This window comes from Rhineura floridana, chromosome 1 (assembly GCF_030035675.1).
Source record: "Rhineura floridana isolate rRhiFlo1 chromosome 1, rRhiFlo1.hap2, whole genome shotgun sequence".
Lineage (NCBI taxonomy): Eukaryota > Metazoa > Chordata > Lepidosauria > Squamata > Rhineuridae > Rhineura > Rhineura floridana.
The window spans coordinates 19,089,625-19,115,457 of NC_084480.1; the positions used below are offsets into that span (position 1 = coordinate 19,089,625).

General features: G+C 41.0%; 1 protein-coding gene across 6 annotated transcripts in view; it reads left to right on the plus strand.

Annotated features, from left to right (window-relative positions):
* Positions 1 to 25,833, plus strand: part of RAB27B (RAB27B, member RAS oncogene family) — a 188,071-nt gene that overhangs the window by 124,121 nt on the left and 38,117 nt on the right. For 2 of the 6 annotated variants that reach the window (XM_061614815.1, XM_061614807.1), the window contains exon 1: positions 6,041 to 6,321. The exons of 1 other annotated variant lie outside the window; for it this stretch is intronic. The gene's annotated coding sequence lies outside the window, so the exon portion shown is untranslated. Of the gene's footprint in view, positions 1 to 6,040; positions 6,322 to 6,441; positions 6,491 to 12,429; positions 12,455 to 15,605; positions 16,131 to 25,833 lie in introns of those variants that run through there. 3 more of the 6 variants (XM_061614832.1, XM_061614842.1, XM_061614800.1) reach the window with 3 other exon arrangements.

The following is a 25,833-nucleotide window of genomic DNA, read 5'->3' on the forward strand; positions in this document are numbered from 1 at the left end:
AAAGAGTTGATATAGTTCAGATAGTCACTTTAAATATGTTTGATTTACTTTGCAATTTTAGTGACGTTTCCTGTAGTATATCATTTTCTTTTGCTTCTGTTTCTGTGAATATGTGAAGTACAGCAACACTTTGCAACACTAAAAAAAAGCTCAAAAACATTTGTGGAATAATGGCACTGACTGTTCTGCAAAATAGTTTCCGATGGACATGAGGAACGTCTCAGTTTGCACAAGATAAAACAGTGGGAGGTGAAATATATTCTAGCAAAATTCTAGGTGTGCTCTATGTTTTTAATTGACCATGCCCACCTTTCCTTAAGTGGAGTACTTTAAGCATGTGTCTTGGGCAAGCCAAGTTTGTTTTTTCCAACAGCTAGAGTCATTGCTGAAGTAGCAACATATTGTAATCAGTCTGATTTTACATCAAACTGCAGTTTCAGATTCAACTCATGCGTACAAAATAGAAATAGAGCATAACCTCCAGTTTGAATCACAAAAGGCTGTCTTCACCATCATATGACATTGACCAATAAAAAGACTTTGAAATTAATACAAATAAATTTGACACAGATTTCTAGGATGAATGAGAGAAATATAATTTTCTAGGTTAGATTCTCGGTAGAAACAGTAGTAACACATAAAAGAACCAAAATAAGAACACCAACTAAAATACAAAACTGTAATACTCCATCTTTGAAGGTGGCAGGTGTTGCCACCACTCACCATATGCTCAGAAGCACATGTTACCAAATTCTTCCAAGCTACATAGGAAGTGGATTAGACTGTGAAAGACTAACCCAAATGGTGTTTGCATTTTGACAAATTTGTAGGGCAGTCCAGTATCTCAGAGAGGAGGTCAGTTCTCCTGCTCCCCTGGTGCATTCATTATAGCTGTCCAATTCTCCTGCTTTTTAAAGTTTGATAGAAATATCTGTTGGCTATAGGTACATTTTTAAACCGCAGGTTTTTTGCCTATTAGTGAATTTTGTTATGAATTGCAACTCTTTTGGACTTTGTTTTAGATTCAAAGATGGGACATCATACAGCCACAAGAGTGGCTGTATGCTATACCCAGCAGGGATTTTTCACATTTTGCCATGTTAAATTGAAAATACCCTCATGCCATTCTGTTGCTTCCCATAAGCTCATTTCAAAGCAGAATCTTACAAAACTTATAGTCCTGAACCAAGCAATGCTTGCTTAACAACCCTCTGATTTTCATGGCGATACACAAAACACTCAGAGAGAATCCAGGGTTCAAAGCCGAAAACAAAAGTAAAATAATCCAGTCCCCTGCAGGATTTTTTTCTGCCAGTGGTCCCATAATTTGTTGAAATTAATTAAAAATCAGCCATGTTCACAGAGTACCTATTACTGCCCTTGCCCTGACCTTCATCCTCTGCAGTTTCAAAGTTACAAAAAATGCATGGCAGATTTGTAATTAATTTAAGAAAACTAAAATTGGAGGCTATGGTAATGCAAGCGTGCTCAGTAAGAACCAATTGTCAGACTAACAGCTGTTTGGCTTGGCTAATGAGGGGGCCACACCACACATATTTTTCATTTTAAACAGTCATGGCTTCCCCCAAATAATCATGGGAAGTGTAGTTTGTGAAAGGTACTGAGAGTTGTTAGGAGACTCCTATTCACTTGATAGAGCTCCAGTGGCCTGAGTGGTTCAACAGTCAGCCTCTTTTACTAGAGAATCATTGAGATTATAACTCTGTGAGGGGAATGGGACATCTAGCAACTCTCACACCCTTCGCAAACTACTCTTTCCAGGATTCTTTGGGGGAAGCCATGACTGTTTGAAGTGGCATAAATATCTGGCATGGGTGTGGCAAAGGACAGCTTGGGCTGTAATTTGGGTGGGAGACTCCCTGTGTGTGCTGTAGAAGAAAAAGGTGGGGTCAGTTTCACCTATCCTAAGCATGATTACACAGGAGTGAATTCTACTGAACTCAATAAGCATGCAAATGATCAAACCTGCCTTCCCCTCCCCCTCTCTCCTTCCCCTCTTTTCCTCTCTCCCCTCTCCTCTCCTCTCCTCTTCCCTCCTCCTCCCCCTCCCCCTCTCTTTCTCCTCTTCCTTCTCCTCCCCCCTCCGTCATGGTCAGTTTCACCTATCCTAAGCATGACTGCAGGGGAGTAAGTCCCATTGATCTCAATAGCATGCAAATGATCAAACCTGCCCTGCACATCTCCTCCCCCTCCCACCTGCTTCCCCCTCCTCCTCTGCCTTTCCTCCTGCCCAAGCTCCTCCTCCCTCGTGGTCAGTTTCACCTATCCTAAGCATGATTGCAGGGGAGTAAATCCCATAGAACTCAGTAAGCATGCAAATGATCAATCTATTCTCAGGAAACTTGCACAGGATCCCATTTCTTACCTCCAAATTAAAGAATGGAGAAATTCATTAATAGGAAAAAAAAATTCTTGTGGTTTAAGAATCTATAGAGAAAGCCACCCTATGGACTGAACTCCCCCAGCAAATACAAATGAGGACCAAGCTTGTTTTGTGGCCATGCAACGCTGACTGACTATTGCAGTGGGATGACGAGAAAGCCAGGGGGAAGGGGGAAGGGAATGGACGCTCATGGAGAAAGGCATAGCTGACTGACTAACAGTGCAATCCAATTCATGTCTACTCAGAAGTAAGCTCCACTGGGTTCAGTGGGACTCACTCCCAGGTAAGTGCGTTTTGGATTCAGTGGTGTAGTGGGAAATTAAGAAGTGCAGGGTCCCTTCATGTTAATCATGCCCCCTCCCCTTTTTTTGCTATGGTGTTGATAATGAGATCTTTGATAATGCCTAGGAACCAATAAGCATGAAAGAAGAAAGTGTTAACTACTGAGAAGAGTCTTCTCCGTGTTTGACTCACCTCCTTTTACTCTGATTGGCTCCAATCTGCAGAAGAGGAAAAGGAAGCATGTTAGAAGAGTCTTCTCAGTGGCTAACACACTCCCCTTTTATGCTGATTGGCTTGGATGCTGGAGACATTGGGACCCTGCTCCCAAAAAAGTAAAGGGTCTAAGACCCTCCAGACACCCTGGACAATTACACCCTTGATTGGATTGCAGTCTAAAACAGAACTGGGGCCTTTTGTTGCAAGTCCCACTTGTATAATCCTATTTGCTTTCTGCTTTGGCTGTTAGCTGATGGTTGAATGATAGCATATTATGCAAGTGGTTATAAGCGTTATTTTTGCCCCCAATTTTTGGTATGTCTAAAGTTGCAAAAGTTCAGGGGAAAAACAGGCTTGTGAACTAATAGGATGGTAAGAGGGCAAACTGTTGCAAATACATCATAGCAGTTCATCTGGCTATTTGCATTCAGATTATTTAATGTTAGTTCATAGGGATTCATAAAGTCTCCAGTTTCTGTGAATTACAATGTGAACTGATCTGATCTGCATCTCCCAGCCTAATGTGTTGATGGAAATGTAATTATTATTTTGTTTTTGCACTTCTCTGAATTTTGTGATGTTCTTGGCTAAAAAAAGGTATCAGGATGTGTCAAAAGTGTGCATTAGAGGATAAAATAGGTTTAGAAGTGCATACACTGGGATACAATGTGTATTTAACCTGTGTAATTTCAATCTGGATTTTAAAACAGATTAATGCAAAAAGTGGGACAGAATGAATGTAAGAATGAAACATAAACCAGAAATACCAATCTGTGTCTGTGTTGGAATTGCTTTTTAATATGTTTTTAAAACTTTTTAAAATATATTTTAACCTTTTTTTAAAAAAATGTTTTTGAAAGCTTTTTAAAAAATGTTTTTAAAGATGTTTTGTTTTAATGTATTTTAAAGTTTGTTTTTATGATGTTTTAAAGTGTTTTTGGTGCTTTTGTTTGCCGCCCTGGGCTCCTGCTGGGAGGAAGAGTGAGATATTAATCAAATAATAAATAAATACATGGATTTATGTATCCCTAGTAGTTCATTATTTCATTGTTAGGCATAAGCAAAAGGAGAAGGAGATGAGAGATGGCACTGAGTGCTTCTTCATTACAATTCTGTTAGTATTAGACATGTTCGCTTGAAGAATCATTTTTTTTAAAAAAATAGCTATATTGGTAAAAAATAATTACCAGTGACAAATACTTTAATTACCCATTCTATGCAATAAAACACAGTTTAAAAGTATGAGATTATTCTATTATTTTATAAGGAGGTTATGTTGTGGGAAATGAATATAACCCTATTTGACAATATATATTCAGACAGGTAAAGAATTAATCACTTCTCAAACAATAATTTATTGTTATTAGCTGTAGTTCTTGTGATACATGAGAGACAATCTACAAGCAGAATTTTTATTTATTTATTTATTTATTTATTTATTTGTTTGTTGTATTTATATACCGCCCCATAGCCGAAGCTCTCTGGGCGGTTTACAATACTAAAAACATTAAAAACAAATATACAAATTTAAAAACACATCTTTTAAAAACCATTTAAAACATAATTTAAAACACATGCTTGAATTTGAATTATGGTGGACCTGTTAGTTTTTCAGGTAGCCATATTTACAAGATAATTTGGTTATTATAGCAATAAATCTTTTATTTGAATTCTTTGTACTTGTCTTACTTTAGGCTATTCAATACTAGGGCTATCCTAGTATTGCTTGTAGATTGTCCATATCATCAATGTTATCGGGAGTGACCACGGCTCAGGGATAGAGCACATGATTTGCATGCGGGGGATAGGTACAGGCCTTAGCATTTCCAATTAAAAGCATCAGAAGTAGGAGGACTGAGCAGGACTTCTGCCTGAGACCTCAGAGTGTGTTTGTTTTTCTTTCTGTTACACCAGGGGTGCGGAACCTTTGGTCTGTTGGTCAGTTTTAACTCACTAGGGGGTCCGAAAAGGTTTGTGTGGCAATTTCCACCAAACCATGCCCACTGTTATTTGTGACGTCAGCTGATGGACGGGAGGGCAGGGTTAGTTCCGTCGTGGTTGTAAACACCTGTTCTTGAGCAGGGAACAGACACCAGCAGCCAAAGCAGCAGGATTTAACCCCCTGCTCTACAGCTGATGAATGGGAAGTTAAATCCTGCTCAGTGTGGCTGCGCATGCTTGTTCCTTGCTCAGAACAGGCACTTGCAGTCAAAACAAGCAGCCTTCTTTTTCCCAGGCTGGCTCCAACAAGTACAGGGAGAAATAGGTGCTTTGCCTTCCCCTTGCTTGCCTTGGAGATCTGGGGGTATGTCAGGTCAGGGTTCAGGACTGGATTTAGACATGCTGAGCCTTAAGCAACGTCACATTTAAGAGGCCCCATAGATAGATGCACGTCCTAACTGTACTCTGCATATGTTCTAATTGCACTTTTCTATATTATTACTTCACATACCCTATTGCTCACCAGTGGTGCTGTTAGGGCAGGACTTTGCAAGAGAAGTCAGAGTCTCCACTTAGCAGAAGGAGCACAAGGGCCCCCAATGTAATAGGGCCAACTTACCACATATTCAAGTAAGGGACCACCACCTTGTCCAACCATTGTCTAAAATTACCTAGCTGCATTAAGTCTTAAATTAGCTAACTGCATCAATGAAAACAGGTTTGCGAGCTAACCCTAATTAAACTGTAGGTTACATTTTTACTTTTCGTTGTATTCCACTTTCAGAGCTGTTTTCTCATGGAGAATCCAGTTTATAAATGCTTAACTAAGTATATATTTACAGAGCAAGCTTTCACATAGTCTACTCAGAGCAGCAGACAAAACAGATCAATAAAACTCAACAAAGCAGATAATATTCCCACTTTGTGCAGAAAAATGGATCATTAAAACTCAAAATGACAACAAATACAGAGCTAATCCTCTTCATCTAATCTCATGATTACAATCTGAAAGTTCTAAATTAGCCACGCAGGAAACAGAGGAAAGCATGCAAAGTTTTAACAATAGGCAGGGTGTTTATTTAGCAATTTAGTATGCAGTTGAGTCACAAGCATGATCTGCCTGGGGTACATCCTTCACATCGGTGTGGACCCTTACAGGGAACGCCTTTTTCCTCCAGTCAACCTTTTCAGACAGAGGCTCCTGTGAGCTCAGAGCTGAAGGGTGGTGCCAAGTTAAAAGCAAGCTGCCTGTTTTGCTGTGCGGCTGTCCTGACAGCAAGGGATAAATGTCTTCCTGAACTGTATAACTGGAGACTTTTTTCCCTTTCTTCAATGTTTTCAAGGATTGCTAGGTTGCTTTGGGGTAATCTTTTGCCTATGAGGAGTTGACTTTGGGGGAGTCTTCTGAGAAGGTGAAACAAGTGTTGGCCTCTGTAATCGGACACTAAATCTACAGGGAAGAAAATCTTCAGGCACCGGTGAGTTTCAGTTCCTGAGAGGGGAAAACACAGTTGGTGTGTTATTTTCTGAAAGGAATGTACACATCCTTACTCTTATAAGCATATTCTTACCTGCTCAATAGATTTGCTAAAAGGAAATCAGACCAGGAGATACACAAGGGCAGCAGGCCTGAAAAAGAGCAAGCAGGTTTGGATTGTTGTTATACTTTTATTCTTGCTACCTGTGGTTTCCTTTTTGTGACTTTTGTGCTAACTATAAGCTAGGTCGGGTTGCCCTTCTAAACCTTTTCAAAGTCAAACTTTTGCAGAGCAATTCAGAAACAGCTTCTTTGCTTCATGGTGTTTGCCTGTTGCAACAGCTGGAGATCTCAGGACAGGAGTTCAGGTTTTTACTGCTAAATCACTCATGGAGCTTGTAGGTATGATTGTGAAAACACAGGATGCATTGTGGAGGCGATATGGTATTTGCTTCTTCTCATTCTAACTGAAACTTCCCAGCTCACTATTACTTAGCTTTTTGAAATACGCTTTGTACAAAATACAGCTGTCTGGCTGCAGTATTTTTTTAATGTGTCTGTTTTTGAGATATTGATCTCTGCTGATGTGTACAGGAAGTGCTGTGCTAACTTTGTTTAAAAAGTTGTATCCTGAAATCGTTGCACTAAGAAAGGAAAAAGTAACAATAGAAGATGGTTTGGGCTGCAATACTCTGCAGACGTCTGTGGGAGCAAGCCCCATGAAACACAGTGGGAGGAAATATGCATAACGTATTTAGGCTTTGATATACAGTATATTTGGGGGGGCATCCTATAGCAGTGTACATGGGAGCAAGCCCCTTTGAACTTAGTGGGACTCAGTCCTGAGGAAATGTGTATAGGCTGTAGGGATGGAGGAGAAATTCGATTCAGCTCACATTTAATGTCGAATCTATCAAATCCGCACATTTTGAAACAATATGAGAACTAAAATATAGGCCTCCTTTGAAATTCGCACTTAACCAAATTTTGCAGTTCAGTTCTCCAACCAAGCAATGTTTACAACAATGCATGTGTTAGGGTAATGTGTGCATATAAATGCATATACCTGTAGTAGTGAAAATAACATAAAAATACATTATATGATGAGAAATTGCTTGCAAAAATGTGTACATTAGTCAAAACTGCCTATTTTATTTATTTATTTAATTACATTTTTAGACCGCCCTATAGCATTGAGCTCTCAGGGTGGTGTACAACAGAATAAAATACGTTTAAAATACGAGCAAGTGTGAATTTCATTATACAGTTATAAAACATATTTAAGCACAAGATTAAAAGATTAAAATAAGAATTTCAATTACAAAGTTTAAGCTTAAAATGCATTTAAAATGCCTGGGCGAAGAGGTAGGTTTTTACCTTGCGCCGAAAAGATAGAAGAGAAGGCGCCAGGCGTATCTCGTCAGGGAGGGCATTCCATAATTCGGGGGCCACCACTGAGAGGCTCTAGATCTAGTTGTCGTTCTCCGGGCCTCCTTATGAGTCGGGACCCGGAGAAGAGCCTTTGAGGAGAAAATTAGGAGAAAATTGTAATAAAATACTGGAGAATTTTCATTAGGATTTTTTAAAAAATTGCAAATTGCTGCAGAAATGTGGAAAACTGAATTTCAGACTGGAAAAATGAGAAATGGAGAGAACTGAAACTGACAGATCCTTTCATCCCTAATAGGCTGGCACTGTAATTTACCTGATTTGCTGCCAGGTGGTGGTGAGGTGAAAAGTTAAAATCATTTATCCACCCACCATCCTGAACATTTCTAAAGAAAATTGAATTGGTTTCAGTGGAACTTGGAATGAAATACCGGGTCTAAACTGCTTCTGTTAAAAAAAATAATGGAAATTTGGCCATCCACTTCTGTATAGACAGGATCATCAGCCGCATTAGGTGGGATAGCATGTGGTGTACATAACCAATTAATGGGCTGACAGAATTCTGCTCTTTTCCAATGACCATTTGGCCCCTTGCAATCCATATAGTAGATTTTATACCAGTGCAGTCATGTAGTAGAAGGTAAATCTGTGGCCTATTTTCACCTACAAAGGTGCTCTGTGCTTCTGTGTTGGAAAAGTATTTTTACACTGTTGTGTGTGGGTGATGCACGTATGAGTGACTGCTATGCTGGTGGGAGCTGAGATTGGCCTGGAAGTGTTATCTGTTGAGGAAGTCATAGTGAGTGAAGTGGCTCCCACATATTCCAGCAGGACAGAGTCACGCTATTGTAAGCACCCTTTTAATTGACCTACCAATCCATGATAATATTTTTCCTATAGAGTGAATTCTGTGCGGTAAATGGTTAGCCACATTCCTTTTTAATGAAATAGTTCTATTGATTATGCTCTGCTGAAAAGCTGTATGGGTTTTGTTGTTAGTGCTCTCAAGGGAGCTATTCTGAATTGTACCAGTTACTGGCAAGTCACAGAAAATACCTTTCTCACACAAATGAATGATACAATAATCAGGTAGGTCCTGCTCTAAACTTCATCAGCTGGGATATCAGGATGGCACCAGAGGAAAGCAGGGACTTTTCTGCTGTTGCTCCAAAGCTCTAGAGGTGTTTCAAGCTAAAAATGTAAAGCCCACATACAGCCCACATTTTACTCATAAATATGCCTGAGTTCAATGGGGCAATTTCTAAATAAGCGTGAAGCAAATTGTAGTGTTAGGGCCAAACTAAAAATTATAGAAACAGAAGTTGGGGGGGGATCTTTATTCAGACTGCAGCATGGGTAGAATGGAGGCTTAACCCTTTCTTCCATGCAGCATGATCTCAAGCTGCTAGTTGCTTGAGGAGGTGGGGTTCTCAGGACCATAGGGCAAGGGGGAAAGTTTTAATCCTGTTGCTTCTCCCATGGCTCCTGATGAGCCATATGAGCAAACTGAAACGAATGAGCAAATTGTGCATTTAACGTAACTTGTAGTTTGGCCCTTATTTTTACAAGCATTTGGGATGCAAGGTGCAACTATAAAATGACTGACTTTACAAAGTTGCATTCATTTGTTTATTAAATTTATATCCTGCCTTCCTTGAAGAAGGAGCGGCATTACACCAGTTCATAGGTTAGCTAGTTGTAGCTGCAGCTGTCAGGTCCACACCATATATTTAAAGCACATCCAACATGCATTTAAAGCACATGACTTCCCCAAAGAATAATGGGAAAGTGTCATTTGTTAAGGGTGCTGGGAATTTGTGGCTATGTGAGGGGAAAACCACAATTCCTAGAATTATTTGGGGGAAGTCATGTGCTGTAAATGTGCATGGGATGTGTTTTAAATGTCTGATGTGGATCTTTACCTACTGGAAGGCGTACGTGGCTGCATTCCTAAGCTTACGCCACTGAAGGAGGTGAGGTCAAACGGTCTTTCTTCAAAGTAGTTGTGTTTTAGGGAACTGGTGTAGCCTGGCTAAGAAACTAAAGCTGTCCCTTTGCTCTGGGCTGGGGAGAAGTCGGATTGGGTGGAGGTGGCCTTCTGCCCAGCCCTGCCGGCCTCATGTCAGCATCGCTCAGCCAGCCCAGAGCTCCCTCTTCTGCCTCCTGATTTGCCTGTCCCCCACCTTCTGCCCCAGCCAGCATGAGGAGCAAGACTGCAGATGTGGCAGTGACACTGCTGCTCTGTTAAGTCCCTCTGCTGCCCAGCTGGGATGTGGTTTGCAGCCTGAGACAACACTCCTGTACAGACTCACCAGGGCATACATCCACGGAACTCAACAGGACTTATTTCTGAGCTGATGTGGAGCACTGTGAGCTATCAGTCTAGAAGTCCACGGCTCAAATTCTGCTTCTGCCATGAACCCATCAGGTGACCTTAGGCCTCAGTCTCCCCGTCTGCAATATGGAGGGATAATGCTACTGACTTATTTGTAAGGACTGCAGCTAGATCACACATGTGAAAAAGGAATAGATTAGATGGGGCAGTGTGTTCCCCTTTCCCCACCTCTTCCTTCTCTCACTTGGTTCACTTAGGGCTCATGCTCGTGCTGCTGCTGCATTTGGAGCCACAGTCTGGTCAGAGAATGATGAGCCATGACAGCATGTGCGCTGATCATGTCAAGGGAGGAAAACACAGCCAAAATCAGTCTCCTCCCCCCTCCATGGCTGGATTATCCATTAGGTTTAGTAGGCTGAAGCCTAGGGGCCCGCAGCTCTTGGGGGCCTGCAATAAGCGGAAGCAGGACAGGAGCCGTGGATCGCGGGACAAGAGCTTCCAAACCGCCCGCCATCCCCCAGCTTCACTTACCTTTTTCTCCGCTGTTTTTTGTGGTTTGCCATCAATCAAGATGGCGGCCAAGGTTTCCCTAAGGGGCTGAAGCCTCTGCCGTCATCTTGGTTGATGGCATGGATGCGTGCTACATGCGCACATTGCTGCCATCAACCAAGATGACGGCAGAGGTTTCAGCCCCTTAGGGAAACCTTGGCTGCCATCTGGATTGATGGCAAACCTGTGCGCACAGTGTGCGCAGCCGCAAAAAAAGCGGAAGGGTAGGTGAAGCGGGGGAGATGGGATGGCGGGCGGCTCAGAATCAGCCTAGGGGCCCTCCTTAGCTTAATCTGGCCCTGCCACCTTCAGCCATGACTGCCTCTTTTCTAGGGCCAACTGCAGGTTAAATAACATAAAGCAAGCATGGGGAACCTCTGGATGTTGTTATAACTCAGCTCCCATCATCTCTGACCATTAGGGATGATGGAAGCTGGAGTCTAAGACCACCTGAGGGGCCACAGGGTGCTGCATCCCTGACTGGGGATGGGAGAGAAACTTGATTCCATTCACATTTCAAGCTTTTTAACTGCACCCAGATACGCTATGCTGAGTTTCTATTAGGGGTAAGGGAGAAATTTTATTCAGTTCACATTTAAAGTCAAATCTCTCAAATTTGCACTTTCCAAAACAATATGAGAACCGAAACACAGCCATCCTTCAAGATTTGCACATCTGAATTTTGCAGTGCAGTTTGCCAACCAATCAATGTTTTTAAAAATGTGTATATTAGGGGAAAGTATGCATAAGCATGTATGAGGGAAAATAACATGCAAAAGGCATTATATGAAGAGAAATGGCTTGCAAAAATGTGTACATTAGTCAAAACGGTCTACAAAAAGTGTGTTTTATTAGGAGAAATTTGCACCAAAATGCTGGAGAATTTTCACAAGGATTTTTTAAAAAGCAAATTGCAGAAGCCGCCAAGTCCAGAAAACAGGTCCAGCCCCCATGAAAGCGGCAAGGCCTTGAGTACAGGCCATTACATTCTCCCACATAAGTGAATGGTTGCCATTCATTTGGAGGGGGCAGAATAAACTGCTGCATTTAGAGAGATCATTGCGATTGGGGCAAAACCTGTTTTCCACTCCGGATACTGGCTGGCAACAGTAACAGAGATCCCATAGGAGGGGAAGCCAGTATCTCTCCTGCCGAAGACAGCTCCAAGATTTGCAGCTGAGAAGCAGTAGGATTCAGACTCGCAAGCTGGGCTGGAGGGAAGGAGATCTTTTTCCTCCCATCACCCCCTCCCCGAATGGCAACCCTGCATTACTTCTTAATTCCCATTAAGAAGTATTTCTTAATGAAGGGGTTGCCAACCTCCTTGGACCAGGGGGTACGTTTAGAATTGTGAGAGAGAGTGCTGAGGGTACCAGTCACAAAAAGGCTATCATGAGGGTGGCCTGACAGAACCTGGCTGCCATGGGGTCATGGCTTAATACAAAATTAGAGAGTACAGTCATTGTTGCTTCTCTCTGAAATGCTTGCCATAGGAAGTCAGCTATTTCCTGCTGGTCCTGGTTGTGGAGATACAGCTATTAAAGACACAAACCCCCTATTTCCTCCAATACTAATCCTAAACCAAAAACTAAACTGCCACCCTGCACCCATTTACCTTGGAGTAAGCCTCATTAAACACAAAGAGACTTACTTTTGAAGTAGACATGTATACCACTGTATTGTACTATGATTTTACAGTTTACTTATGTTTAAATTTACAGGGCTCCTGCTGGGAGGAAGGGCGGGAAATCAATCAATCAATCAGTACAGTGAATTCTTAACGAGTGCCTGCACATCAGCTCTGCACAGCATCCATTAGTCTCTTTGCCAAGATTTCAAATTTTGCATTTGCCATTTGGAGGTTGTGGATTCTTTAACATTATTATTATTATTATTATTGTTGTTGTTGTTGTTGTTGTTGTTGTTGTTGTTAATTAGATTTATATCCCGCCATTCCTCCCAGTTGGAGCCCAGGGCAACATCCACCTACATTGTGTAATAGTATTTGAAGAAACTAGGGACTTAAAGGGAGTGCCTGATTTCAAACGAACCCACCAAAGGAAAGATGCACCGTGATTGATAGGTCGACATTCCAAGGACAGAGACAGGAAAAGTGCACTAAAGGAGAGGGGAAGAGGGAAGGTCTTTAGGACCCCAGGAATTCCTATTGCCAAGAACTGGAACCCAGGGCAGAACTTTGTATGGGTTCACTTTTCCGTGGTTACATGAAGTACCTAAGACAAAGCAAGTGAGCTGCAATTAATAGCAGGCTTATTCAGGGAGGGGGTAAAACCTCTTTCCCACAACCTCTCAAAAACTGGAGTAACAAAAAGATAAGGGGTTGATCTACCATCTACTTAGGGTGTGCCTAAGGGCACACTTCTGTTTTCTCCCACATAAGTGAAAGGCTACAATAAACAGATATTTTTCAGGGGGGTGCACACTAAAACGTTCAAGATTGCAAAGTGAAGCATCAACGTGAAACTAAAATACAGCTTGTAGTTTTGTTTGTGTGTTGTTTAGGAGGGTGTGAATGGGATCTAGAGACGGAATGTCTTGCTGAAGATATTAAATTCCTTTATTTGAAATGCTGGGAAGACAAAAATGGCATAGAATAATAGAATTATATGATTGGAAGCTCAACAATGTAAAACAAGGGGAGGGAACCTATGACCCTCCAGATGTTGTCAGACTACAGACTCCCACCATTCCTTTCCATTTGCCATACTGGCTGGGGCTGATGGGAGTTGGAGTCCAACGTTTGGAGGGTTCCCCACCCCTGACGTAAAAGATCAGGACATGAAGTTATGCCTCATCTCAAAGTTACACATAAGTTATTTCATTCCTGATTCAGACCTTTCCCCATAACGTAAAAAGTTGTTCATATAAGTGTTTGTAGTTCTCACTGATTTTAATGGGAGATTTAAGAATGCATGTTAGGCTGCAGTCCAAACCTCCTTTGTGCCAAGCTGGGTGTGCATGTCTGGATTGGGTGGAGGCACCCTTCTGCCCAGCCCTACTGACCTTTGCCACTGCAGAGCTCCCTCTTCTGCCCTCTCAGTGTTTGGGCTGGGGGGGGTGAGTTCCAGAAACAGGATACTCACTGGTGACAACCCGTGGAAAGCCGTAACATGGGGCTGAGCTGCTGGATCTCAAGCTGGCAACTAGAGGTGGGCAGACTAGAGGTGACATAAACTGTGTGAATGTAAACATGTTTGATTATTGAAATATATAGTGTGAATGAATGCATTTAATGTATATATTTTTGTTTTGCAAATAGCAGCCATGGGGAAGCCAGAGGAGCCTCAGAACTGTGAGGGGTGGAGAGGGAAAGTTTAACTCTCTCACTTCCACTGTTCTAACAAAGATCAGCTCTCCATACTGTAGCTATTTGCATTCTGTGGGTAACAGTGGGAGCTGCCCTTGAAATGCACGCTGAAGCTTTAGGGAAGAGATTTTTCACAGGACCGTGACAGGGAGGTAAATAGTTAAACTTTTCTTCACCTCAACCCCCATGGTCCTAAGTCTGCTCAGGCTTCTCTCAGTTGTTTACATAATAAAAACATGTACGTCAATTGCATTCACACAATTAACCTCATGTCTACTTTGGCCTCCAAAAAAATGGAACTACAGGCCAAACTGGACATAGAAAGTATGTTAAACTTGGGGGGGGGGTCATCTACTGTTTAATCTTTACACATAACTGAATGAATGGGCGAGTGGGGAGCAATGTCTCCCTTTCTTGCTTTATTTATTACTTACGTATGTATTTGTTAAATTTATATCCCTGCCCTTCCTCCCAGAAGAAGCTCCAAAAGCTATAAGCAAGTAGGGATGTGCTAGAATTCCACCCAGTTCAGATTTGGTACCAACTTTTCCATTAATTCGCTTATTGTCTGTAGTTGCAGATCGGATTTTTTTGTAGCAATTTTCTGTGGCTATTTTCAAAAATGGGGGTTTTTTGGGGGGGAACCCTGCCTCTAAAATATTGATATTTCCTTTCATTTACGTTAACTGATGTTAACTGGGATTTATTATGCTTTCCCCCCATCAACATAAAGACCACAGCAACCCTCTTTAGCCCCCAGCTAAAGCCTGCCCTGCTCTCTGATCACAACCTGCCTCCCAGAGAGATGCTCCACCTTCAGAACAACGGACACATAGGCCCGCTGAGGCTTGAGTCCTGGAGCCTCACAGCTGGCGGGCGCTCCCCCCCCCTCAGGAGGAAGGAGAGGCAAGAGAGATGGCGGGAAGCCGCACCAGGGGACTGATAACCTTTTACCTGCTTGCTGCCCTCCTCCATGGTCAAGATAATTTCAGTTTTCTGACACTTTCATAGAGCGGGGAGGGTGGCTTACGGGCTTCCCTTGGTGAATTCTGACTTCTATACTGTGTTTATGTTTATGGATATTGTTTATGTATTTTGCTTTGTAAATTAATTTGATTTTGTTTATTGTGCCTTGTGTATTCTATTGTAAACCAGTTAGAGATCTTTTATATAGTAAGCGGTCTATAAATGGAAATAATAATAATAATTTATCAATATTTCCTTTAAAATATCAATATTAATATTTTTGCGAGGGGAAAAATCAGTAAATGCAGCAGCTAGTGGACAAAGAAGAACAAGCTTGAATTGATCCCGGCTTGTTAGGTCAACAGAATGCTTTCAAACCAGCACTGGCCAACAGATCTCATCTGTAATAAGCAGCTTCCTCCCTGCCTGGTTCATTTCCAGTATAAGAGCGAGGGTGGGAGGCATCTGCTTTAAAGCTACAGAGAACAACTAGGTAAGGCAGGGGAGGGCTGTGAGCTTCTCTCCTTTCCTCTACATCTTCCACTTTAACATACAGAGTAGTCTATCCTTGCTTTATATGTGAACAGGGCAAATATATGCTTAACATACACATAGTTTGGCCCGTCAAAGCTCTTTGGCTGAATTACGCTTTCCCTTTAAAAAAGAAAAAAAACCTCTGGTGTTTGAAGCAGCTGTACCAGTTTTGCACACTGCTGTGTTTGCACATCCATCTCAGCCTTGACGTTGAGAAAGTTTGAACAACGATAAGGAGCAGTTCTCGGGATGGACAGTGATTATATCTGCTTACAAAGAAACAGGATGATAGTTACTGCCTCCTGTAAAATTTGCTTGAGGGTGTAGTCAGCAGCTATTTAAAACCTAGTATGCACCCTCCCTTACAAGATTGTAAGCTCTCAAGGCACGCCAAGACACACAATGCACTTGCAGCCACGGTGCATCATATTGGCAACCAAATTGCAGGAATGTTAATCGGAAAGTGACCATAAAAATGGGCTGTCCCTGCGAGGACAGGCAAATTTCAGATTCTCTTTCTCTTTCCATTTGGTCTTACCCTTTTAAACTTTTGTGTTTTGTTTCCAGCTGTGCTAGTTGCTCATTTTACATCTGTGTGCCACTGAATCTTAACTCTTTACTTCTAAGCACTTTAAGCATGGCAGTCTTTGCTGTAGGAATGGGATCCGTTGGTCGGTGCTGGTTTAAAAGCATTCCATCAACCTAACAGGCCAGTATCAATTCAAATTTGTTCTTTGTCCACCAGCCTCTGCTTTAACCAATCTGTTTTATTCCTTGTAAAAAAGTGGTATTAATATCAATATTTTTAAAGGAAATAATTGATATTTAAAAGAAATATTGATAGATGAAAGGAAACGTTGATAAATTATCATTCTTAATATTGATATTTTATTAGGGGTTTTTTTTAAAAGAAAAACAACCATTTTTGAAAATAGCCACAGAAAATCGCTTTCATAAAAATCCGATCCTCAAGTACAGAAAATAAGTGAACTAGTGGAAAATTCAATACCAAATCTGAATTGGGCAGAATCCTAGAACATCCCATTTTGCTCCTTTTCTTAATGTGAGGTGTGTTCGTTGTCAGACAAGCAAATAGGTCTGAGATGAGAGAGAGGATAGGTGTAATGGTTGGTGATGCCACAAAGGTTCCAGAGCCTCCCTTAAAAAGGGGTGGGGACAAGTAATGCTATCCCCCCAGGGCTCTCACACAGGTGAGAAGTTGCAGATTCCCCAAATGCAGTCTGTTATCTCCTGCCCATTTTCAAACATCATGGTTGTCCAAAGGGATAAGGTGGACAGAACAGATTAGACATGTTCACTAGGTGCCAACATAAGAGTGTTGGGCACACTACACAATTGTCAAAGATTGTCAGAGATTAAGAATTGATTCACAACCATTTTTCCACTATTTCTAAACCTGAACCGCCTTCCACAGGCAACCTGTGGATCAACTTGTATGCAGGTCCTATAGGTCACTCTATGCCTGGTTTTGTGCAGTGCTCCAAAGATGGATAGACCTGCAGTCTGAACACTAGTTCACCCATTCACAAGACCAGCTCAATGAAACTGAATTGCTTGACAGGAGAAAATAATTCAGAGTATTTTCTTTTCTAAGTGGCATTACTTTGTGTTTGGATTTGCCTTGTAATGAATTGGTCAGTGGTTTAGAGGTGTTCAGTGGAGAAGCACACTCATCCAAAAGGTTCAACATTTTAAGGTGGAGCCAATTGTGCCAGAGGTAAGGCCCTGCTGAGTCATGAAACAGCAGTTCCTTCTGCCTCCACCGAACCTGCATTTCCACTCTGCATGTTACTCAAGTCCTGTCTGTTACCAAGGTAGACTGATTTAGGCTGCAATCCAATATGTGTCTACTCAGAAGTAAGTTCCATTGGGTTCAATGGGGCTTATTCCCAGGTAAGTGTATATTGGATTGCAGCCTTAGTCTTAGTTTATTTGCGAAGGGCTGGGGAGGGAATAAATATGAATTTGGGGGATCCCAAGTCTCCTCTCGCTATACCCATGTAAACTGGGAACGAGAGTACTAAAATGAATACATTTACAATGACATGTAAATCTGTATAATTCAAGTGAGACGGAGAAAGCTAATATTCAAGAATGGGGCTGAACAAGGCAATAAAGCAGTGGAGAGGGAGGAATGTTGCTCCAAGAAGTTAAGGGTGGAAGAGATAAAAGCTTCAGCAGGGCCAGGGAAAGATGTATTTTCTTCCTCTGCAGTTTCTTTGCTCAGCTCCAGTCTTCTTGATAGCTTACACTCATAAAGCTCAACATAAAAACCATTTTAAAACGTCAGATTTGTTTTTGTTTCTTCAGATGATATTCCTAGCTTCTTTCTTGTGAAATAAATTAGGAGAACGTGGCTTTATCATTTTTATTTGTTTATTTATTTATTAGTTTTATATCCCACTCTTCCTCCCAGTAGGAGTCCAGGGCAGCAAACAAAAGCACTAAAAACACTCTAAAACATCATAAAAACAGACTTAAAATATATTAAAACAAAACATCCTTAAAAACATTTTTTAAAAGCTTTAAAAACATCTTAAAAAAAAAAGCTTTAAAACCATATTAAAAAGCAATTCCAACACAGATGCAGACTGGGATAAGGTCTCTACTTAAAAGGCTTGTTGAAAGAGGAAGGTCTGAAGTAGGCATTGAAAAGGTAACAGAGATGGCACCTGTCTAATATTTAAGGGGAGGGGATTCCAAAGGGTAGGTGCCACTACACTAAAGGTCTGCTTCCTATGTGGGGCGGAACAGACCTCCTGATAAGATGGTATCTCAGAAGACCCTCACCTGCAGAGCTCAGTGATCGACTGGACATTTAAGGGGTAAGATGGTCTTTCAGGTATCCTGGTCCCAAGTTGGATAGGGCTTTCTACACCAAAACCAGAAACTTGAACTTAGCCTGGTAGCTAATAGGTAACCAGTGCAATTATTTCAGCAGCAGGATGACATGTTGGCAATACCCTGCCCCAGTGAGCAGTCGCACCGCTGCTTTTTGCACCAGCTGCAGCTTCTGCACCATTCAAAAGTCTGTAGAACACAGATGGGAAACTGTGGCCCTCCAGGTGTTGTTGTGTCTCCATCTGCACCAGCCGGGGATGATGGCACTTGTAGCCCAAAAACATCTGGAGGGTCACAGATTCCCTCGAAAAGTAGAACATAAGAGAGACTAACTGAGCCAGTCTTGTCTAAAGGTAAGATGTTTTTGTGTCGACAGGCTTATGCAGAGGTTTAAAATGTCTCCTGAGTAGCTGGTCATTTTAATGAGTATTTTGTATTGCTTTTAAATGTTTTTACGTTGTTTTGCAAGAGGGTGGTATAGAAATATTTCTAAAATAAACAAATAAATGAAATGAAAAGGACCACAAACTTTGGCAAAAGAAATGCAAGCACACAGTAAGGGATGAAAAAAAAAGTCTTCAAGGAGTATATTGTTAGAAACTTACAGACCAACCACAAGCATTTTCTTTAAACACATTAGCAGCAGGAGGCAGTTGGTTCTTTGAGTGTCAAAGGTGTGTTAAAGGAGAACAAGAAGACTGCAGAGAAACTGCATGAATTCTTTGCATCTGTCTTCATAATGGAAGACAAAGGTCAGATCCCTGTGCCTGAACTAACTTTCACAGGAAGGGAGTCTGAGAAACTGAGGCATATAGTGGTGATGAGAGATGAAGTTCTAGGCCTTATTGACAAAATAAAAACTGACAAGCCTGTGGGTCCAGATGAGATCCACTTGCAAATTCTTAGAGAACTCAAATGTGGAACTAAAGGCCAATTAGCTCAACTTCTGTTCTGGGAAAGCTGATACAAAGCTTTATTAAAGATAGAATTACCAACCATATAGTGCCTTGCTGAAGCAACGCCAGCATGGCTTCTGCAAAGGTTAGTCGTGTCTCATTAATCTGGTGAGGTCGCATTTGGAATACTGTGTACAGTTCTAGTCACCTCGCCTCAAAAAATATATTGCAGAGCTGGGAAAGCTTCAGAAAAGGGCAACCAAAATTATTAAGGGGATGGAGCAACTCCATATAAGGAAAGGTTACAATTTTGGGGGCTTTTTAGTTTAGAGAAAAAGCAAGTAAGAGGAGACAATACTAGAACCCAGGGTCAGCCAATGAAGTTGAATGTTGGAAGATTCAGGAAAGACAAAATAAAGTACTTCCACACACATCACATAGTTAAACTATGGAATCTGCTCCTCATAGATGTAGTGATGGCCACAAACTTAGATAGCTTTAAAAAGAGATTAGGAAAATGATAGCCATGATGGTTATGTTCTATCTCCGTTGTCAGACGCAGTATGCTTCTGAATACCAGAAATCACAACTGTAGAGTACTGTTGCCCTCAGATCATGCTTGAGGGCTCCCAGAGGCATCTGGTTGGCCGCTATGAGAACAGGATGCTGGACTAGTTGGGCGTATGGCCTGAACCAGCAGGGCTCTTCTTATGTTCTTAAAAGAGATTTGGTGGTAACTTGAGGAGGATCTACTTAATTTAGAATGGGTAGGAGGCCTATTCCATGCATGCGTCACAGTAAACTTTCCATGTAAATTTGTTCAGAATTGGGCCGTAAAAGTGCTTTCTACATCCACTGTAACTTCTCAGCACCTCTGTCATCATTAAAGGTAGATTTGTATCAGCCTTAATTTCTTTTTGAAGGCATCTTCAAATGGGAGAGAAATATTATGTAACATACACACATATTGGTTTATGTTCAGATGTAATAATATAATTTGGCATAGACTTTGTGCCTTAGCACCGTGATGTGGAACCTGCAGCCCTCCAGTTGTTGCTGTAGGGTTCTAAACCCTATCAGCCCCAGTCAACGTGGCCATTTGTCAGGAAGTCCAATAGCATCTGGAAATTCAAATATACCCTATCTCTGCTGTAAATAAAGCTGTATGACAGGCATAAATTTAACAGGAACACCTTTCTTCAGCACAGAGTTGTAGTTTTGGGGCCAACTGAATCTACTTGTCATATAGCAGTTAAAAGGCACAGAGCCGCCGTCAAAAAAACCCCATGGTTAAAAAATCATTACAGCTATCCTTCCAATTCCATAGATGTATTCTGTTTGAGAAATACCAAGGCAGTTATTCCTAGTTTCTAGAAGATGGAGTTGAAAATTGGTGTAATTCAAGTGAGATCTCAAAGAAAAATTGTGTGTCACAATGTGCCATTGTTTCCATTGATGAAGGAAGCCACACTGCCTCCTTCCTGCCTCCCAGATGACAAGATTAATTTTTCATTTTCTTAAGATACCACCTACAGATGGTGATAATTCGTGGTAATGCAGAAATCCAGCACCTTCGGAATGTTGTTCATCCTTGGGCAAGTGTTGTACTGCCAAAAGGCTGCAAGGGAGAGGAACAGAAAGAGAAGCCTGAGTTCAGCCTCGCTGACAGGAAACTCCTTTTTCCCACCTTCCTTTTTCTTTGAAATAAGAATGAGGAAGAGACTCTTCTGTATTTTTTACTCGTCCCCAATTAGGCTAAAAAAAACTTGCAATGAGTTACAGAAACCTCAGTAGTGTTAACATCTTCACGGGACCTGCTCTGTTAACTTTGCATGCTAAATTGGTGATTTGTTGTGAGGCTTACCCATGTTTAAACTATTTATTTCTATTTCTTTAAAGCTTTTGTATTCTGCTTTCTGTCAGAGGTTTATATATATGGTCCAGTGGTGGCTCAAAGGCACAGCTCGTAACTACTAGAAGCCATACACTGTTGTTGTGGGCCTAAACCTGTGGAACTTCCTCTCAACTGAGATTGGACAGGCACCCTCCTTGCTGAATATCAGGCTCATGGCTAAGACTTTCTTGTTCCATCAGGCATTTAAATGTAGTGTTCAGTTCTATGATAATTTTCTATTGTTTTATTGTTTCATTTTTGGTGTTTTTATGTACACTGCTTAGAAATGCTAATGATTAGAAATGCTAAGGTATATAAATGCCTTAAATAAATAAATAAATTTTGATCAGAACAATACAAATACAAGTAACAAAACACTGTTAAAACATCAACAGTTGCAATCAGTGCAACAAGAGCAGAACAGACAGAGGCTGAAAATAGTCTAAACATGACCTCCAAATGCATGAGAAAACAGGAATGTTTGTACCATGCGGTGAAGTCTTAGCAGAGCTGTGGCTATCAACACCCATGTAACTATGTCTTTAAGATCAGCTAGATGTGCAGGCATTAGCAATAATATTTCTCCCTGCGTTGTGAGATGTTTCCCCTATTTTTCTGCACACTAAGTGGATGATAAAGGCACAAAATCAAGTCATGTTGGGGTTTTGGGGCAGGCAATATCATTTGTCAATATCATTTGTCTTGTATAATCAGGGCCTAAACTCCTACGATTCTGCCTGCAGGTATTCTCTTGAATTACTTTTAGCACTGGTGGGAAACGTAATAGACTGTGTTTGGGGAACTACTACTTTTTTTTCTGAGGAGGGAAACTCCCCCTTAGGTACTGCCTGGTGAGGAATAGCATTGTTTTCCTTCACAATGAAGAAAGAGGAAAAAGACTGTCACACTTAACTGGGTCAGGAAACAAGAAGAAAAAGTGAATGGGGGCATCTAGAGGTGAACAGCAATCACCATAGCAAGCATGGCCTATGCAGGTAGTTAACATATGTTTGTACTAGAGATGGGGGAGAAATTTGATTCAGTTTGCATTTAAATCTGATCTATCAGATTTGCACTGTCTAAAACAATGGAAAAACCAAGCACAGACATCCTTCGAAATTTGAAGTTATCTGAATTTTGCAATTCAGTTCTCCAACCAAGCAATGTTTACAAAAATGCATAGATTAGGGGAAAGTGTGGGTAATTTTTGCAATCAATTTATCCTAATATAATGCATTTTCTATTTTCACCAATATATTCATTTTTGCAATTCCCTCCTACAATATACATTTGTGTAAGCATTGTTTAGCTTGAGAAATGCATTGCAAAATTCTGAAAGTGCAAATTTTGAAGGATGGCTGTGCTTTGGCTCTCATATTGTTTCAGAAAGTGCGAATCTGATAAATTTGGCTTTACCTGCAAACCAAATCAAATTTCTTCTCCATCCCTAGCCCTGGCCCATCTTTCTAGCTGCATTTGGTGATGCAGGAGGGTAAAAGGAAGGAGTAGGCATTGCTCCCTTTTCCCAAACTTGTACGATTCTGCCTGGAGGTTACTACAGCTTTGAACGTTAGAATTGGTCTACATTGCCATTTTCTGGGTCTCCACCATGGTGGTCCTGATGTTTACAGGTAGAAGTTCAGCACATGACACTTTTGCTACCATGAAGGTACAGTATAGCCAGTCAGCTGAGCGTGGCTTGTTGAATTTCTGTCTGTTGCTCAGATATTAAAGGCAGAGAAGAAAAAGGAGGCATCCTTGAAATTAACACTTGTATTTCACATTGTTCACATGCCACTGAGAAGAATGGGTTTCTGTGTGACTAAATGCTTGTAAAAAGGCCTTTAAATTATTCAGGACGTGAGAGCAAGCGTGATTGATTTTATTGTAGTTTTGAGTTTCCGCACAGCCTTTCTTAACTCTGATATAACCCTCCCCCTTGAGAGCTCCTTCCATGGCTTTTCTTTCTTTTGGTGTGATTCTTAATAGCAACTCCAGGCCGTTAGAACTGAAGCCTGTGCATGTTTTCCTATCCTGTTTGCTGTTGTTTGAATGGTCATCTAGCAGTAGCATCTATTAAGCAGGAATTCAGTAGCAGATTGCTGTTGCCATTGCTAAATGCCTAGTATTTTCTGCACTGGGTGGGTAGAGCACAGCTAAACAATGATTTTATTGTCTGTAGCCACGGTTACCTGGTTCTGTCGCTCATGGATGACAGAATGGGCTGCGTACTTATTAAAGACGTGCCTGTTGTATGGGAGTCTATGACAGGAATGATTCATGTAGCTACCAAGCAGGTTTTGAAAATAGTGAAACACGGGGGAATAGGATATGGGCCTTTGTGGATTATTAATATCTTACTAGAAACTTGGCAGGGAAGGGAGGGAAAAGGGAGGGAAAAAACCTTAGGCGATAGCTAAATGGAAAAGCCATATTTGGAACTTGGGATGGGTGAATCTGGCAGTTCTGGTTTCTCTCAGTTTCTCCTTTTACCAATTTTCAGTTTTCCATGATTGTGGGGTTTTTTACTTTAAAAAAGTCCTCATGAAAATTCATCAGCGTTTTCATGTGAATTTATCCCAATACACACATTTTTGCAAAGCATGTTTTTCACTAATATAATGCATTTCTCTGTTACTTTTACGAATATATTCACTTTTATTCATCCTTTACCTTAGTATGTGCATTTTTGTAGATATTCACTAATAGGCAAAAAAAAAAACACCTTGTGGTTTAACAACGTACCTATAGATTTATAGTAGATATTTCTATCAAACTTTAAAAAGCAGGGAAATTGGGCACCTATAGTGAATGCACCAGGGGAGCAGGTCCGCTCTGAGATATTGTACTGCCCTACACATTTGTAAAAATGCAAACACAATTTGGGTTGGTCTTTTATAGTCCAATCTACTTCCTGTGTAGTTTGGAAGAATTTGATAACGTGCCTCTGAGCATATGGTGAGTGGTGGCAACACCTGCCTTCTCCAAAGATGGAAAATTACATTTTTGTATGTTTGTTGATGTTCTTCCTACTTTGCTTCTTTCCTGAGTTACTACTGTTTCTACAGAGAATCTAACCTAGAAAATTATATTTCTCTCATTATTCATCCTAGAAATCTGTGTCAAATTTATTTTCACAAATTTCAAAGCCTTTGTATTGGTCAGTGTCAATGGTGAGGACAGTTTTTTTTGTTTCAAACTGGAGGTTATGTTCTATTTCTATTTTGGGTGCATTAACAGTTGAATCTGAAACTACAGCTTAATGTAAAATCAGACTGATTGCAGTATGTTGCTACTTAAGCAATGAATCTAGCTGTTGGAAAAAACAAATTTGGTGTGCCCAAGATGCATATTTTAATCCTGCTATGCTTAAACCATCCCATTTAAGGAAAGATGGGCATGCTCAATTAAAAACATAGAGCACACCTAGTAATTTGCTACAAAATGTTGCATCTCCCACTGTTTTATCTTGTGCAAACTGAGACACTCCTGATGTCCACTGGACTATTCTGCAGAATAGTCAGTGCCATTATTCCACAATTGTTTTGGGAGATTTTTAGTGTAAATTTTGCAAAGTGTTGCTGTACTTCACATACTCACAGAAACAAGCAAAGAAAATGATTTACTGTAGAAAGCTTCTCTAAAATTGCAAAGTAAATCCAACATATTTAAAGTGACTATCTGAACTATATCAATTGTCTTAATATTGTTGCTTCCTCCCTGCTAAAACAAGATCAGCACAGCACAGGTCTTGTTTTCTGTTCTTTGGGCTGATTGCAGGTGTTGCCACCATTCACCATATGCTCAGAGGCCACTGGAGCTCTCTCAAGGGAATAGGAGCCTCCTAACAAATCTCAGCATCCTTCACAAACTACACTTCCCAGGATTCTTTGGGGGAAGCCATGACTGTCCAAAGTGAAATAAAGGTCTGGCATGGGTGTGACCACCTGATTAGCTAAGACAAAGAGCTGTGAGTCTGGCTTTAAGAATACTGACAGTTGGTTTTTACTGAGCATGCCCACACTTATAAAGTGAAATAAAGGTCTGGCATGGGTGTGACCACCTGATTAGCTAAGACAAAGAGCTGTGAGTCTGGCTTTAAGAATACTGACAGTTGGTTTTTACTGAGCATGCCCACACTTATAATTGACTCCAATGTTAAATGTCTTAAATTAATTAAAAATCAGCCATGCATTTTTTTTAACTTTGAAACTGCAGAAGATGAAGGTTAAAGCTGAGAATAAGCTGAGGCTAGCGAGGGATGCTAAAAGCAACAAAAAAGCTTTCTTCAGGTATGTCCATAGTCAAAGATAGAGAAAAGAAATGGTGGCACAGCTACTCAGTGAGGATGGCAAAATGATAACAGATGACAAAGAAAAGGCAGAAGTCCTCAATTCCTACTTTGGTTCAGTCTTCTCCCAAAAAAGGGTCTGTGATCCTCCCGGGAAACATGAAGTAGAAGGGGCAGGATTGGAGCTTGAGATTGATAGACAAATGGTAAAGGAATCACTTTGAACGAGTTCAAATCTCCAAGGCCTAGTAAACTGCATCCTAGAATATTGAAGGAACTGGCTGAAGAACTCTCAGAACCGCTATTATCTTTTTGAAATCATGGAGGACTGGTGAAGTGCCCGATGACTGGAGGAGAGCTAATGTTGTCCCTATCTTCAAAAAGGACAAGGAGGAGGAACCAGGGAACTACAGACCAGTCAGCCTAACATCAATCCCTGGAAAAACTCTGGAGCACATTATAAAGCAGT